Here is a 17,865-nt window from a genome sequence, read left to right as displayed (position 1 = left end):
CTATTATCCCCTGGGTCCTCCTCCTTTATCTAGGAGACTGGGAAGGAAATTGCAACTTGAAAGGTGGGCCCACGAGATGTTCTTCGATGATGCATTTAATGGGCCAATCGATGGTGTGGGACCAGTGCGATGAATGGCTACCATATCTAGTTTTATTTTCTATAATGAAGGCTGGCAATATCTTGTCGAAACACTGTATCATGGTTTGTACTGGTACTAGAAACAAAGTCCCGATTGTTTCGAAGTTATCATGCCGAATGGTGGGAGGCTTCAATTCCCTGGGCCCTACATATATTAACACAGCCCACTGCCCACTCACGGAAGGGCCGGCTTTATCGATTAAAATCCTCCGTGAATTTGATAAATGACCACCTGACCTGACCTGACCTGATTGCCCGATTGGTTAGTGGTAGTGGTTACCTTACCAGTACCACTTTTTATGATACCGAAAATCCGGTACCATAGCTGAATCTGGAGCCTGGACAAAGTTTTGTACCGATGGCAATTCGGTCAAAAACTCCCATGTGCAATCGTGCATGTACAGTATGAAAGTCGAATGACGCATCACGCATGTGTGAGACTGACTACGTCTGTTACGATCATCTTTTCCCTTCATTTCAAAGTTCAAACATTGATGAGGGCATTTATGTAATTCTAGTTTAAGAATTATCAGGCACGTCGCCTGCCATAATTGGGTAGTTGTTTTTAGCCACCCAATTAGGCAATTAAGCAAATAGAAAACTTCCTGATTTTGGGGAGATACCCTTCATCACTAACTTCAATGCCAAAGATGCCCTTATCTCCTTACTGTTTCCAATAGCCAAAATTTTCTTTTCTACTTTCCTAGCTATGACTTCAAATGTGTGTGAGAGAGAGGGAGAGAGGGGGGCCGGTGATATGGATCAAAAGTCACACTCCATTGAACCGGAGACAGGTGGAAGCATCCCACTGGCTGAAAAGTTACCATCCAATGCACAGAACTTCTCAATCCCACCAAATTCCGATGCATCCTGAGTCATGACTCAGGCCAATTAACCAACCCAAGAAAGGTTGTCAAGTCAGCCTTTTTAGTGGTAGACAGATAAAATGTGGTCATTGCTAGACCAAAATTGGAGGCCACAGGGGCCTGGGAGATGTAAAATTTGCTAGAATGAATTAGTAGATCATCCTGTAGTCAATTCCATTGGAATCGTATGAATCACTCCAATTCTCTAAACTAAAAAAAAAAAAAACATATATATATATATATATATATATATATATATATATATATATAAATATAGTTCTGTTTGGACTTTGGGAACCCATTAGCTCTATTTGGGTAGGTCGATTAGGGTGAAAGAGGCATGATATCTACATAAAGCGGTTAAAAATGACCATTGACCCACAGTAAAGGGTGGGTGGTGGGACCCATGTTGGGTAGGCCAAAGACAATCCTAGATAGTACTAAAGATCAAAAGGCTTAATTAGGGGTGACTGACTGGTTGCCCATACTTCAAGATTATTCCCCACATATACACACATTAAATGGTTTAGGGGTGTTTAATTGGTGTATCTCTCAGTATTTCTACCCCATTTAATAAGGCTGCATCCTGCAGAGCAAAGAACACTATCCCCCTTGTTGTGGGTAGAGAGATAATTTCATATACATGCCTTTAATGGGCAACCAACATAAAGTCATGGAGTTCGATTTCTTCTTTTAGATATATAAGAGTAAAAAGTAAAACAAATATTGCATCGGCAATCCATGACAAAAGCCAAATAAATGTGCTCTTGACCTCCTTTATCACAATGACTTATGTACCCTTGTACACCTCTTAATCCAGCTCAAGAGCCATTATAGAAACACCCAATTGTTTTTGATTGACTAAAGTTGTTGTACATAAACAGCACCACACACCTGCATCATAATTCTAACCACCAAGGTCTGTGTTTGTCTCAAATGCCATATGGGTCCTAACCAAACAGTTGGATTTGTGGCTTTATTATATAAAAAGAAAAAGGGTGCTTTGGGTGTCTCCTTGAACTCCATTGTTCTTGTTATTAATCAGTTTAATTAAACGAGCAAGACATAATTAATTCTTGAAAATGGTATTCCACATGATTGCAAAATATAAGGGCATTACTTCATAACAAAAGAAATAGAATATAATATGTCAAATTATTGAATGATATTTCCTCAGAAGATGTATAATTGATTTATAATATATATAATTGGTCAAATTACAATTGAAATTATATTTTTAAGAGCCCTTATTTTGATATATAATCATACCAGCACTAATGCAGTGGATTTCATCAAAATTTCAAACTTTAACATATTTAGGTTTGAATAGTATTAAGATGAGTGACAATAATAAAATATGTTAAAAGCGAAAAAAAAAAAAAAGAGCTTTTGAAGAAAGTTTTATCCAATGGTTTTCCAAAACTATGGTTTTCTCATGTTTTGCAATAATAAAATTTAAGAACAATAAATTATAAAATTGATGGATAAATAGCAATAATTTTAGAGAACCTTTCCATGGGTGGCAGTCCGTAAGAATGTCAGTTTGGGAATCCCCCCCGCTCCCTTATCCACTCTCCACCGCAGCCCATGTGAATATGTGATATTTGATCTGTGTAGTGACCACTCCAACTAATCTTTCTTTTGTCCATTAACCCACCACCGTCCAAATTGTCTCATTCCCTGACCCCCTTCTCTTCCTTCTTTGACCAACTATTCTCTCTCTCTTATTCATTTTCTTTGAAACCTAACTTTTAATTAAACCCTAATTAATTTATTAATCGATACATTAATTGATGATTAATCATTTAGGCTGTGTTTGGTTGCGATGCAAAAAAAAATTGTATTGATTCATGATAGTGCAAATGATTTGAGTGTAAATTCTAACCTATTTTTGTTTTAAATTTTAAATTATTTTATTTGATTACAGTACAAATTAAGTAAATTAAGACATTAAGAAGAATAAAATAAAATTAAACAACAATTTGCATTTTTTACATTTGCACCCAATGTATTTATACTACTGAAAATAAATTTGCACTGCAACTAAACACAGCCTTAAGTATTACTTGTAACCCATATGTCACAAACCATTGTGTTAGTCTTCAATTGCATGGGCTTGACCCCGCATCTAAGGATGACAATGGAGCAGGTTTGGGAAGGGTTTTGTAAATTCTACTCCCTACCCACCTCCCTAAACCTTCCAATACATAGCGGGTTGGATTTTGAGAATCCAAACCTTCTCCGCATATAAAAGTGCAAAACCCTCCCCAGATTAAAGGGTAGGGGCAAATTGGATTTAGAATATGCATCTATTTTTCTATTATTTCTTGTTATATATAAGCAATAAATAAGTAAAATAATATAAATAAATAATTAAAATTTCAATTATTTGATTAATGCATATAAAAAGCACATAAACAATCAATTGTCTTTTACATAAAATTCAAAATATTATTAAATTTGAATTGATAATAGAAAAAAAACCTTTACCCGCAAAAAAAAAAATTATTAAATTTAACACCTAATACATAAAAATTATATGCTTTAATTCCAACAATATGCAGGTCGGATTTAGCCTAATACCATACCCTACATGTACCCCTACTGATTGTAGAATCTCAAAAAACCTGCCCCATCGAGATAAGGGTGGGTACCCTCTGATAGAGTAGAAATTGCCATCCCTACTAATGGCCACATCTCATTCTTAACCATGAAGAATTGTCCTTGCTACTTTTTTATGATGGGTAAATTAGAAAACAACACCTCAAGATTGTGACTAAACTGATTTTGAGAAGATATTTAAGATAGCTTGGGCAGAAAGTCGATTTATTTGGCTCATGTAAGTCTTTTCAGCTTTCCAGTTTCACTTAACGTCTTTGATCTTTCCAATTAAGCTTTTCATCAACTCATGTAGTGCAAGAAGTCACTGCATATGAAAGCCCTCCCATATACACACTAAAGCACCGTCCAATATTAAGCCGAGGCTTCAGCGGTTGACCACTTGACCTTGTTAGAAAGGGAGTAGAAAACGGTCGAAATAGAACAGTGTAGGGCTGTTAATGGATCGGATTTATTCTGATTTTAAATCGAATCCAATTTGTCTAAGTTAGATTCGTTTGCCCATTAAATTATAATTAGATCAAATCAATTTTGTTAACATGAACCAATCTGATTTGATGTGCGTGCATGCGTGCTTGACTATTAAAAGTCTTTAGAATTAAGGTGGATTTGGAATTTAGAGAAATTTATTTTTTATTTATAATACTTATTTTTATATTTAATTTTATAAGTTTATGCTACTTTTGTATGAATTTACTGATATTTAATCCAATGGAATTCAAATATCCATTGGATATTGGATCCAATTGGGATCAACTATATTTTTATTAGATCCGATTTAGAAATATCTCTATTTGAATTGTACCCTATAGGTTTGCAACAAGAATAGCAATAATCATTAAGGTACGGTACCTTATAATTAAAATTCCAATCAATCAGTATTGATCAAAGCAAGGTTCAACGTATCAGATCAAGCCCGTTGGGACCGTTGTTTATAGAAGTATATTTTGGAGTTCGGATTAGGTCTCAACAATCTTTGGAGAGGTGTATGAAACATCTCTCTTGTCCTCAATAACAAAATGTTCCCAATGCATAGCTGCAATGTCTGTTGGGACCGTTGTTGGACCCTAAAAATGATACATATTATACAATGCATACCAATATGGGAATGGGATCTGCTCCTTATACAAGGCACCTCACACTGACCTCACAGGCACATCATGCCATGCATTGAGAATATTTCCTATGTATAGTCTATATATATATATATATATTAAAATTGGTCCCACCATGTCAGCATAGCTCTCCTTTGAGAGAGGCTATTTATCTATTTTCTCTATTTTTATATTTTTTCTTATTTTTTTGTTTTAAAAATATAAAACAGTAATCATTGTTTATCTTGATTAGATTAAACAACCAAAGAGATGCACTTTCCCATAACCTAAATAATCATTTCTCTTTATATTTCACCTAAACTACCTCCCATACTTTCTCCAAAATTATCTCTAATTTCTATTTATCTTCAGAATTATCTCTAATTCCTATTTATCCTCTCCCCTCTTTTCATCTATATCTATCTAAAGAAAGTTTGGATTCAAAAAATTAAGAATTATTTAAAAATTCTAATAAAATAACTTTAAAATATTTACTAAAAACACAAAAAATAATTTTATATTTTTTACAAAATATATCACGAAATTATGTACTAAAAATTTAAATTATGCTTTTCTGGACAATCAATTTAAATGTTTTTCAAATATTTAATAATATGTAAAAGCTTTAAATAAATAAAATTCAAATATAAAAATTAAATATTTTATAGAATATTTAAATATTTATCATAACTAGATTTTAAAATTTTAAAATAACAGAATTATGTAATACATTTGAAGAATTTCTTCAAAGTAGAAATTAAAAAATAATTTAATATATTACAAAATTAATATGAAATTAAGTAATAATAGTATAAATTATGATTTTATGGATAATTAAATTCAATACATAAGAAATATTTTTAAATTTAAATATTTTACATATTATTTAACTATTTAAATAACAAAATATTTAACATAACTAGATTTCAAATAGTTAAAATAAAGAAATTATGTAATAAATTTAAAAAAAATCTGAAAAATAGAAAAGTAATTATAACATAGCAATTTAATATTTTTACATAATATTGTAAATAACTAATTTAAATTATATCAAGTAATAATTCAAGAAAATATCTTTAAAAAACATTAATATTTTTTAATAATAATTTTAACCTCTTAATCTATATTTATTATATAATTTTAAACTCTTAACAGTAACTAAATAATTATTTTTCACCTGTTTTAATAATTACAGTATTAATTAACAATAATTCACTGTAATTACATTTAACAGTAATTAATAGTAAATAATAAATATATTATTTAAAAAAAATAATATATTTTAATTAGTAGTAATTAACAGTAATTATAAGTTAATTTATAAATTATAATTACCAGAAAATTACATTTAAATACATTTAACAATAATTAACGCTAATTATTAATGAACAGTATTATAATTCACAGTATTTAACTAAATTACATTTAATAGTATTTTTCATAATTTTAGAATTTATTTATTTATTGACAGTAATTATCAGAAAATTAACAGTAATTATTTTTCAAAAATATATTTATGACATTTAAATAATTACAATAATTTAATAAATACAGTATAGAGTATTTATTTGAAAACAATGTATTTATTAAATAACAGTATTTTCAAAATTACAAAAATCAACTGTAATTAACAGTAATTAACAGAAAATTAACAGTAATTATTTTTTAAAAATTACATATAATGACATTTAAATAATTTGAGTATTTTAATACATACAGTACTTATTAATTACAAGTATTAATAATTGCAGTAGTTATTAAAAATAATGTATTTACTAATTAACAGTAATTTAATAAAATGTATTTATTAAATAACAGTATTTTGAAAAAAAAAACCAAACATAAAGTAACAAAAATAAACTGTAATTAACAGTATTTTCGTAATTTTTTTAATTAACATTATTCTAAAAAATACTGTATCTATTAATCAACATTCAACAATATTGAATACAGTATTTAATTTACACTATTTAATTAAACATAATGTATTTATTATTTAACAGAAATTTAATAATTACAATATTTTTTCTTAATTACAGTATTTTTCTAATTTCAATAATTATCATTATTTTAAAAAATACAGTATTTCTTAATTAACAACATTAATTACAGTATTAAATTAATTAACAGTATTTTCAATAAATACAATATTTTGTTAATTACATTATTTATTTAAAAATAATGTATTTTTTAAATAACAGTATTTTCAAAATAATAACCAAGAACTAAGTAACTATGTTTTTTAAAATATGAAAATATGTAATTAACAGTAAATAATATATTATTAAAAATTTAACATATGGTTATATTATTATTAACTTTAGTTATTTTTAAAAAATTATATTTAACTACATTTCAATAATTACAATATTTTTAATAATTAGGGATGGCAATTCATACTTTGATGTAGTGACAAGTGATTGCAACATTTAAACTTGGGATGGCAATTTCTACCCTACCCAGTGGGAACCCGCCCCTACCCTCTCCGATGGCAGCGATGGGACAGTTTTTTGCTTTAAGAATGGGTTTTGGGGCTTACAATATTTATTTAAAATAATGTATTTATTAACTAACAATAATGTAATAAAAATGTATTTATTAAATAACAGTATTTTCTAAAAAAGAAAACAAAACAAAGTAACAAAAATAAACTGTAATTAACAGTAAATATTTTGTATATTTAACAGTAATAATGAATTAACAGTAATTATCAGAATATTACATTTAAATAATTACAATATTTATTAATTAACAATAATTTAATAATTACAATATTTTTCATAGTTACAGTATTTCTCTAAATTTTAATAATTAACATTATTTTAAAAAACACTGTATTACTTAATTAACAGTATTTTCAATAAATACAGTATTTTCAAAAAATAACCAAAAAAAATGTAACTATGTTTCTGAAAATATGAAAATATGTAATTAACAGTAATTATTTTATATTAAAAAAACCAAACATATGGTTATTTTATAATTAACAGTAGTTATTTTTAAATAATTACATTTAACTACCTTTAAATAATTACAGTATTTTTTGATAATTAGGGATGGCAATTCATACTTTGATATAGTGAAGAGTGAATGCAACATTTAAACTAGGGATGGGAATTTCTACCCTACCCGGTGGGTACACGCCCTACCCTCCACGACGGCGGCGATGGGGCAGGTTTTTTTGCTTTAAGAATAAGTTTTGGAGCAGTGATGGGTTTTGTGATTCTACAACCTGCATGGGTACAAGTAGGGTATGTGTTAGGCTAAACCCAACCCTCCCTAACCTGCATATTGTTGGAAAGGATATAAACTTTATGTAATAAGTCTTGAATTTAGTAATATTTTAAAATTTACATGAAGTACAATTGATAGTTTATGTGTTTTTTACGTGACTTAATCAAATAATTGGAAAAATTGTTGTTATATGTGTTATTTTTTATTTATTACTTATGTATGAAAAATAAAAGGAAATTACCTGAACCTGCCCCGTTGCCATCCCTAATTAAAACATGCCGATTTCTAAAAACTGCAATTTCCCATGCATCGCATGGGTTCCCACTAGTATATATATATATATATTAAAATTGGTCTGTCCTTGTCAGCATCCTCTCCTTTGAGAGAAGGTATTTATCTATTTTCTCTATTTTTTCTTATTTTCTTTTGAATTTTTTATACTTTTTAATTCCATGTCACTTTTGAAACAACCAATGAGATACACTTTCCCAATAACCTAAATAATCTCTTCTCCTAAACTACCTCTCCCACTATCTCCCACTTTCTCCAAAATCATCTCTAATTCCTATTAATTTTCTAAATTATCTCTAATTCCTTCTTATCTCCAAAATTGTCTCTAATTTAGTAGAGAGTTTCTCTCCTAAATTATCTCTAATTCCTATTTATCCTCTCCCAGACTTTTTATCTATATCTATCTAAAGAAAATTTGGATTAAAAAATTTAAGAATTATTTAAATATTCTAATAAAATTATATAGCAACTTTAAAATATTTATTAAAAACACAAAATATAAATTTATGTTTTTACAAAATATATCACAAAATTATGTACTAACAATTTAAATCTTGTTTTTCTAGATTATCAATTTAATTTTTTTTTTCAAATATTCAATATTATGTAATAGCTTTAAAATATAAAATTCAAATAACAAAAAATTAAAATATTTTATAAATTATTTAAATATATATTCAGATAAATAAATATTTATCATAACTAGATTTTAAATAGTTAAAATAACAAAGTTATGTAATAAATTTAAAAAAATTCTTCAAAGTAGAAAAATAATTATAACATAATATTGAAGTTAATAATAATTTAATATATTGCAAAATTAATAATTAAATTATGTAATCGTTGTATAAATTATGGTTTTATGGATAATTAAATTCAATAAATAATTAATAATTAATAATTAAATATTTTACATATTATTTAAGTAGTTAAGTAACTTAATGTTTTAAATAACAAAATATTTGACATAACTAGCTTTTAAATAGTTAAAATAAAGAAATTATGTAATAAATTTAAAAAATCTCTAAAAAGTAGAAAATTAATTATAACATAATATTGAAATTAATAATAATTTAAAATTTTTACATAATTTTGTAAATAATTAATTTCACTTATATCAAGTAATAATTCGAGAAAATAACTTTAAAAAAATTATTAATAATAGTTTTAAACTCTTAATCAGTATTTATTATATAATTGTATATATTAAAATTAATATTTATTGTATTTTAGTAATTATTTATTATTTTTTGTGTTAAATGTATTTTCAATAATTATGTATAAATTTGTTTTGTTTTGTTATTTAACAAAAAATTTTCAATAATTATTAGAGATTAAATTACTATTATTGAATTTTTTAATTTAATTTATTGTACTTTTGTTATAAGTTATTGATTAATATTTATTAGAGATTAAACTATTATTTGAAATTATACTATTTATTGACTAAGTTAATATATTTTTATTTCTTATTATATTTTTGTAATTTCTATAATCATTGTATTTTTTTATTATCAATATATTTTCAATAATTATGTGTTTTTGCTATAAATTTTCAATTATTATTGGAGATTAAACTATTGTTATTTATTAGACATGAGACTATTAATTTAGTTGAAATGATGAGTGCTCAAGAGTTGGTTCAATTCGGTCATAGGCTATTTGTCCAACCAAATTGACTTGGTTAGGTTAGGGACTTGGTCTGTAGAAGCCGACTAACCTTTTTTTAAACCGACCCACTAAAGTTGTATCAGTTTGGGTCGATTTTTTGGTTTGGTTAGTCGGTTCAAAAGATTTAAACTTAAAATTTTAATTTAATTTTAAAAATTACAATGTAATTATTAAAAAATAAATGTAAAAATTAGATTTGTGATATAAAACATTTTAGACTAAGAAATATAAGAAAATTTCCACTTTTTCATATTAAAAGTTATAATTAAAATATAAAATATTAAGATATATCCATGGTTAGGTTTTTCAATTTTGGTTGGTTTACAAATGGTCAAAGTGAAACTGATTCAATTTGGTCAAATGGGAAAATTTTGAACCAAAGCCAACCTAAAATACTAGAAAATTGACCAACTCGGGTTAGTTGGTTTCATCGGTTTGATGAATAAAACTAACTGAAATTAATTATTGTTAATTTTATATTATAAAAATTTTTAAAAGTAGTTTATAAAATATGAATAATTATTAATTATTGAAAATGTTGAAAATATAAAACAATTGTATACTCTTATGTGCTTCTATTAGGGGCATTTACTAGAACACACTTTTAGGAATGGCAATTTTCCCCATTCCTGACGGGGACCTAACTTCCCCAACCTGATGGGGCTGGGGATTGTCTTGGCGGGGTGGGGGTGGATAGGGATCAATAGGAATCCTCAATCAAGGACGGGGATGGGGATTGAGATCTCCGCACCCTATCCCGACCCTGATTATATATATACACACATATTAAATGTTATTTATATTAAATATATTATTATATTATTTATATTATTTATTTAAAAAACTATTATTTGAATACATTTTGGAGATTCAGGTCCCCACGGGGAACCCATCTCCGTCGGGGATCAGGGATGGGGGTTAATTTCAAAATTGGAATCGGGGACGGAGAATATGATCCCCGCCCCGTTGCCATTCCTACACACCTTATAGTTTTATATATTTACTTAAACCAACCTTATAGTTTTCATTTTACCAAAACATCCCATATATTTTACAACTTATTTATTTAATCAACATTTCATTAAGGAGTGTTTGTTTTACCATTAGGCCCATGATTTTTTATTTCAAAAATATGCTTAACACTTTTTTTTTTTGTATAGAAAACAAAATTGACCAAATATAGCTAATAGAGTGGTTGTTTGTGTCTTATTAAGGGTGAAAAAGGTACTTTTATTTTTATTATCTTTTGATTAAATGTATTTAAATGAGCATTAGGGTCAACATTGTCATTTTCCACTATCATCTAATGTAATATTGATTAAATCCATTGCAAATTATAAGTGGTGTTTTAGTAAAATGCTAACTATAGGGTATATTTTAGTAAATGCATGAAACTATAAGGGTTGTTTTAGTAAATGACCCTTTTTCTATTATTTATCTTTCTTTTAAAAAATCCTGTGCATCGCACGGGTCCCCGCTAGTAATATATAAATACGGGAGATATTCCAAATGCATGGAGGGATGTGCTTGTGAAGTTGGTGTGAAGCACCCAGTGTGTTGTGTGAGGAGCAGATCCGGTCTCACCAATATGTTATAATATTTTGAACCAAGGTTTAAAGTATCAACCCGTATCAACCGATACGTATTGTTTCGGAACCCCTCCAATATGCCCCTATAGTGGGTGTATCGGAGGTTTGACTGGTTCAGGGGGTAGAGGAGACCTAAACTGACCCCCCTGAACCAGTTGCATAAAAAAAAACAGGACCAAAATGTGTATTGATTTGCCCGATACGCCCCTATTGACGTACCGAGCATATCGATATTTTGAACCTTGCTTTGAACCTTACATCCAAGTGGTAACCACTCTAACAGTCTAACTAATATTCATCCAAATTCATATGATTTTTTACTAGTCAAAGTTTTTTGGGTACTATTCCTTGTCAACACCATACGCATTGTCTTTGATAAAAGGAGAACATAATTCTCTCTTAAATGACCATTCTATACTACTGTTAAAAGTGTGAAACTTTTGTTTGACTAATGTTGATTCCCATTAACATTCATTTAATCCTATTATTGACTAAAATACCCTTATTTTTTAATTTGGTCCCTCAAAATGCAATTTAAATTATTGCATTTCTCCTTATTGAATTACCTCCATTCAGGTAGTGTTTGGAATCAATGTCCTTTCCTAAGAGGCATTTTATCAAAAACTGGTGCTACATAAGCATGTTATTTCCTCAGGTTTTCTATTTGGTACCATTGTTGCTGCCACATAGGCATTTTTCAATGCCATGTCAGCATATTATTGCTAGCAGCAACAGTAGAGAAAACAGGAAAACACCAACTCAAACCAGACCTATCCTCAGTTTCCAAGGCATAGTCTAAGAAAACATTTTTTAGACAAATGACTAACCAAATAGCTGGTGTTTTACCAAAAAATGGATTTTTGATGTGGTGCTGATGTGGTGCCATTTTCTGAGGAAACTAAATTGATGCCAAACAACTGCTAAGTCTTATATTTAGGGTATTAACTCTCATTTTCTCATTGAATCATATATTTAAGTTATTCTTTCCACCAATAAATTCTATCAATTATATCTATATAAGTTATTCTTCCATCACAAGTAAGCAATTCAACCATTTGAGTCAAATGGGCCGATCTATAATGTCATAATTAAATAGGAAACTTTTAAAATAGAAATATACAAAAATATAAAAAATTGGGCACATCTCTAATGTTTTATATTAATCATATTGTCTACCAAAAAATATTAATCATATTGTCTACCAAAAAATATTAATCATATTAAAGAAAAGTATGTGTGGTAAATAATGATTATTCTTCTTGGTGTTGGAATAAAATATAAATTTAAAACCAATAAAAATAAAAATTATTTTTGCAGTGGTGGGTCAATCCTTGATATCATGATTAAATAATAATGAAAAAAGATAAAACACACAAAAAATTATGTAATAAGACAAAAATTTTGTAAAAAACATTTAGGCACTTATCTAATGTTTTACATTAATCATGTTAAGGAAAAAATAATTGTGATAAATAATAGTTGTTTTATTGACAATGGAAATAAAATATAAAATTTAAAACTGAAACAAAAATGAAATTGTTTTCTTGTTAGAGGGTCTATATATATAATCATATATATTTTATATTAATCATATTAAAAATTAAATACAATAAACAAGAATTGTTTTTAACTTTTTGTTGATAATGGAAATAAAATATAAAATTTAAAATTAACCCAAAAGTGAATTTTTTTTTATTGTTTGGTGATAGATCGACAATTCAACCTTTCAAGTCAAATGTGTCAACCCATGAAGTCATAATTAAATAATAAAAAATCATAAAAAAGATAAAAATTCAAAAAACATATAAGTTACAAAAATTGAGCATATTTATAATATTTTATTAATTAGTCATATTAAAGAAAAGTAAGTGTGACAAACAATAATTGTTTTTATTGATGATAGAAATAAAATATATATTTAAAACCAACCCAATAATGTTATAATGGAGTTATTTTCCTGTTTGGTGAGCCAACAATTCAACCTTTTGGGTCAAATGTGCCAATCCTTGATGTCATTATTATTATTATTATTATTATTATTATTATTATTATCATTATGATACAAGAAAAAAACATACAAAAGTATAAAAATACCAAAAAAATTGTGTAAATTTTGGAACTGTATTATTTATCATCATTATCATAAAAAATTGCAACATGTGAAAACACATGAATATTTACTAGTAGAATAAAGAAAAAAAAAAGATATTTGTGTCATACCGTTTTTTTATTTGAAAATCTTTTATCATACCGATTGATTGGTTATAAGTTTTCTAGTATGATAGTCAAGACCACCCAACTCAAAAAAAAAAAAAAAAAGAAAAAGAAAAGAAAAGTAAATTGGCTGTTTAAAGACCCTCATGGTTCGATTGGTGTACAGAATTCCACGTATACATATTAATAGCACTCTAATTGATGCTTAGCGGCATTATGAAATGATGTAGATTAGTTTTGAGTAGAAGTTAATTTGAATCTTCATTTTATTACAGAAAGAAATCGTGATTTAGTTCAGATCTAAGTCCATGGTGGTGGAAATTCTTCATGCCACGCCAACCGCCTACCAGACTTCCATGTTTTGATATTTTTTTTTCTTATTTTTAAAGGAAAACATAACCAACCAGACATAATATTTTGATTCTAATGTATATTTTCCCTCTTCTTTTAAACAAACAGCCTGTGAATCAGAGGCCTTTGGATTGATGCCTGAACTGATTCTCAAAACGAATTGTTCTAATATATGCAATAAGATTGTGTCTAAAAGACTAAAACTGGTTTCTGAATTCTGGCTTATTGGGCTTCCATCCTCTAAATATCTATATTTATATATTAAAATGGAATGGTCTGATGTGGCATTATATCTATCTATTTTTTTTTCTCATTTTTTGGTTTTTGGTTTTTTACTTGGGTAAATTGCTAAAGCTTCCCCCGAAGTTTGGTAATTGCAATTACCTCCCCTGAACATTTTGACATAGTTGCAAAGTAAACCCCTTCTGATAGATTTTTTTTTTCAAAAGGAATGAAAATGTCCCAAATACCCATGCAATTACTTTTAGCAAAAGTGTTTATTTTCCATATTTTATCTTTATATGAATCACTACCCCAAACCCTTCCAACATCTTTTCTGAAATTGATTTATTTTCGAAATTTTCCCTTCATATCAATCACTCAAAGGTAAAGCTGCAATAAATTTTCTTTGGTTTTGTTGTTCATAAAATTTGTATTGTTTTTTTCATAGAAACCAGCCTCAATAGTAACTACATGTGTATTTTGGACATTTTGTGCCTGTTATAGAAGATTCTACCATAAAGGGTCTACTTGCAACTGTATTAGAAAATTCAGGGGAGATGATTGCAATTATTTAACTTCAGGGGAGATTTCAGCAACGGTCTAAAACTTCAGGGAAGGCTTTAGCAATTTACCCTTTTTAATTTTACATAATTCCACATCATCTTTAAGCTTTCATCTTAATTTCATCATTAATTCTCTTCTCTTTCTCATTAATTACTTTTGATTATCTCTCTTCATCATTAATGATGACATTAAATCTCTCTCCTCCAATTACTCACTCCATTATTTCTCTCTAAATTGCTTAAAATTTATTAACTATTTTTTTCTTTTCTTTTGATTTTTTTTTGAAAAAATGGATAATAAACCAAACACACTTTGCTTAGGGGTGGTCATTTTATCCTAGCCCAAGCCTAGGATCACATGTTTGAAGGTCAAGATTGGGCCTAATATTTCAAGCATAACTTAAGCCCGACCTAACCTACAAATAAAATGGTTTAAAATTTAGTTAATAAAATATCCTAAATAATTAAATCACCAAAAAATAATGCTTGCGTTGGACATAGGGGGCTTTTTTTGCTTCAATTTCACCTAATAAAACCTATGCATCACATAGTTCCCAACTTCCCAACTAGAAACTTATTCAAACACACACACACACACACACACACACACTCAAATAAGAGAGGTTGTGCATTTTTTCTCCTTTTCTTTTGTATGTTTGATTTTTGGTTCTATGCCATATTAGAAAAATAACCAATTATGAGTGAGTCCCACCAATTGTTGACTTCCAACAATTTAAATTCCAAGAGTTATCTTCCTCACAATGCTTGTTAGGGGGAGAGAGAGAGAGAGAGAGAGAGAGAGAGAGAGAGAGAGAGAGAGGGAGAGAGAGAGAGAGGAATGACAACATGGCGGGGATCATATTCCCCATCCCAACCCTAGATGATCCTCACTGGGGTTAAAACTTGTCCTCCATCCCCGATCCCTAATGGAGTTGGGATCCCGCAGGAACTTGAATCACCAAAAATTTGTAATTAACAATATTTAAAAAAAAATAAATTTACTTAAAATTGAAGAAATTTTTAAATATATTTTGATATATATATTCATTCCCCATCCCCAACCCCAAGGTTGCTTAAGTTGGGTACTTGGCAGGGATGGAGAAATAGCCATCCCTAGCAAGAGAGTTCTAAGACCTAGCTAGAGATGACTATGACTCACCCTTGCCCCCAGTTGGAGAAGGCTTTTTAATTGTCGACCACATTTGAGGAAACCTAAAAATATGGTGACCAGGGATGGGATGGAGGTGATATTTATCCATTCCAGCCCCAACCCTAAAGCCACCTCGGTTGAAAGACATAAAAATAATGTGACATTTAGATGAATTTACCAAAAAAGGAACCTGGTCAAGTTTCAACCTTTATGACAACAATTCATCAAAATAGTATAATATACTTTATAATATATAATATACTATGAAAAATTGAAGCAGAAGCCAAAAGGTAGGGGGTAGGGAAAATTTGGATATCCTCATTCCACATAGAGATGAGGATGGGGTTAGGATTTATTGCCTATCAAGGTGAAGGGTGGGATACAAGAATTTGAGGTTGGAATCAACTTGACTCATGTTCATTTATACGTGTATTTAATTTTATGGACTCTTTTTGTTCTAATATTGTTTAACAAAACATGTGTATTGCATGAGTCCCGACTAGTATTCATTTATTTTCTTTTGGTATTGATTTAGGGGTGCAACTTAGGTTGGCTCAACCCCAAACCCTGGTGGTTGCAGGATTTGATCCTAGGTCTCTGCTCCAACGTGTTAGAGATCCCATTTTTTCCTTTGGGTCGCGGGTCACCAGTTCAACCATCCAGGTCGGACTTTGCCATGTCAGCAATACCTAAATTCATACATATGTATATGCATATACTTGTATATATATATATATATGTGTGTGTGTGTGTGTGTGTGTGTGTGTATAGGTATGTATAAATACATATTTTATCAATAAATAATGTATAATTATGTTCTACATATTATAAACATATTATTTTATATTTATTTTATGTTTTTTAATTCAACTTTTTATTTTTTTATTTGTAAAAAATATTAGAAATTGCATTTTGAGACCAAAAGAGTGTTTTTTTTGGCAAAAATAGCGGGGTAAGGAAAACTCATTGGGATGCATAGATCTTAAAAAGTTATTCAAAATAAAAAAAATCACCTCAATCAAACATTGGAGTGCAAAGTTATGGCCTCCCAAAATTTACATACACATTTAGAGTGTAACCCATGACCCAATCACTAGTTCAAAAGGGCAATGGTCCAACCATCTGGGTCAAATGGTTTTTGACCATCCTCTGGATTTTACTAAAACTGAACCCAAAATGTTGACCAGGTAATGATTCGAATGATTCAACCAGTTGAATCAACGGCGGGTTAAAAACACTAAGAAATCCTAGCAACTGAACCACCATCAGTTGGTATTTTAGTTGGTATTTTACTCTGCTTTAGGCTTGGGCTTTTTGTGCTGGATCAACAAGAATATTTTTACCCAATCAGATTCGAACCATGTTTTCACTCTTCCAAGCCTCAAAACCAACCTGCATTTTAGCAGAAAATAAATAAATAAATAAGAAAAAGAGGGAACATTAGAATCAAGTCATCCACACATTATTCTGATAGGCTATGTTTTCCTTTAAAAAGAGAAGGAAGAAAAATAAAAGAATAAAAAGAGAATCAAAAATCAAAACATGGAAGTCTGGTAGAAGGTTGGCGTGGCGTGAAGTTACAGTTCCTCTTTTTGCATACATTACACAACAATTTGTTTTGGGAATCAGTCCATGCCTCAAGCCGGCATCTGATTCAATGTTTGGTATCAACCCAGCCGCAGTTCAACCGGTTCAAATATCACATCAGAAAAACGCCATAATCAAATGGTTAGAAGTTAGAACTTAGAAGTTATAGTCCCTTAGACTGTGTTTGGTTTGAAAGAAGGAAGGGAATCCTCTACTTATGGTTTTTTTTTATCTTTCCCTTTCTTTTCCTTACCTTTTCTTTTAGACCTAATAC

This window comes from Nelumbo lutea, chromosome 6, assembly GCF_056320005.1.
Source record: "Nelumbo lutea isolate HS-2025 chromosome 6, American lotus-T2T, whole genome shotgun sequence".
Lineage (NCBI taxonomy): Eukaryota > Viridiplantae > Streptophyta > Magnoliopsida > Proteales > Nelumbonaceae > Nelumbo > Nelumbo lutea.
The sequence above is the reverse complement of the archived record's forward strand: the minus strand, read 5'-3'. Positions refer to the sequence as shown.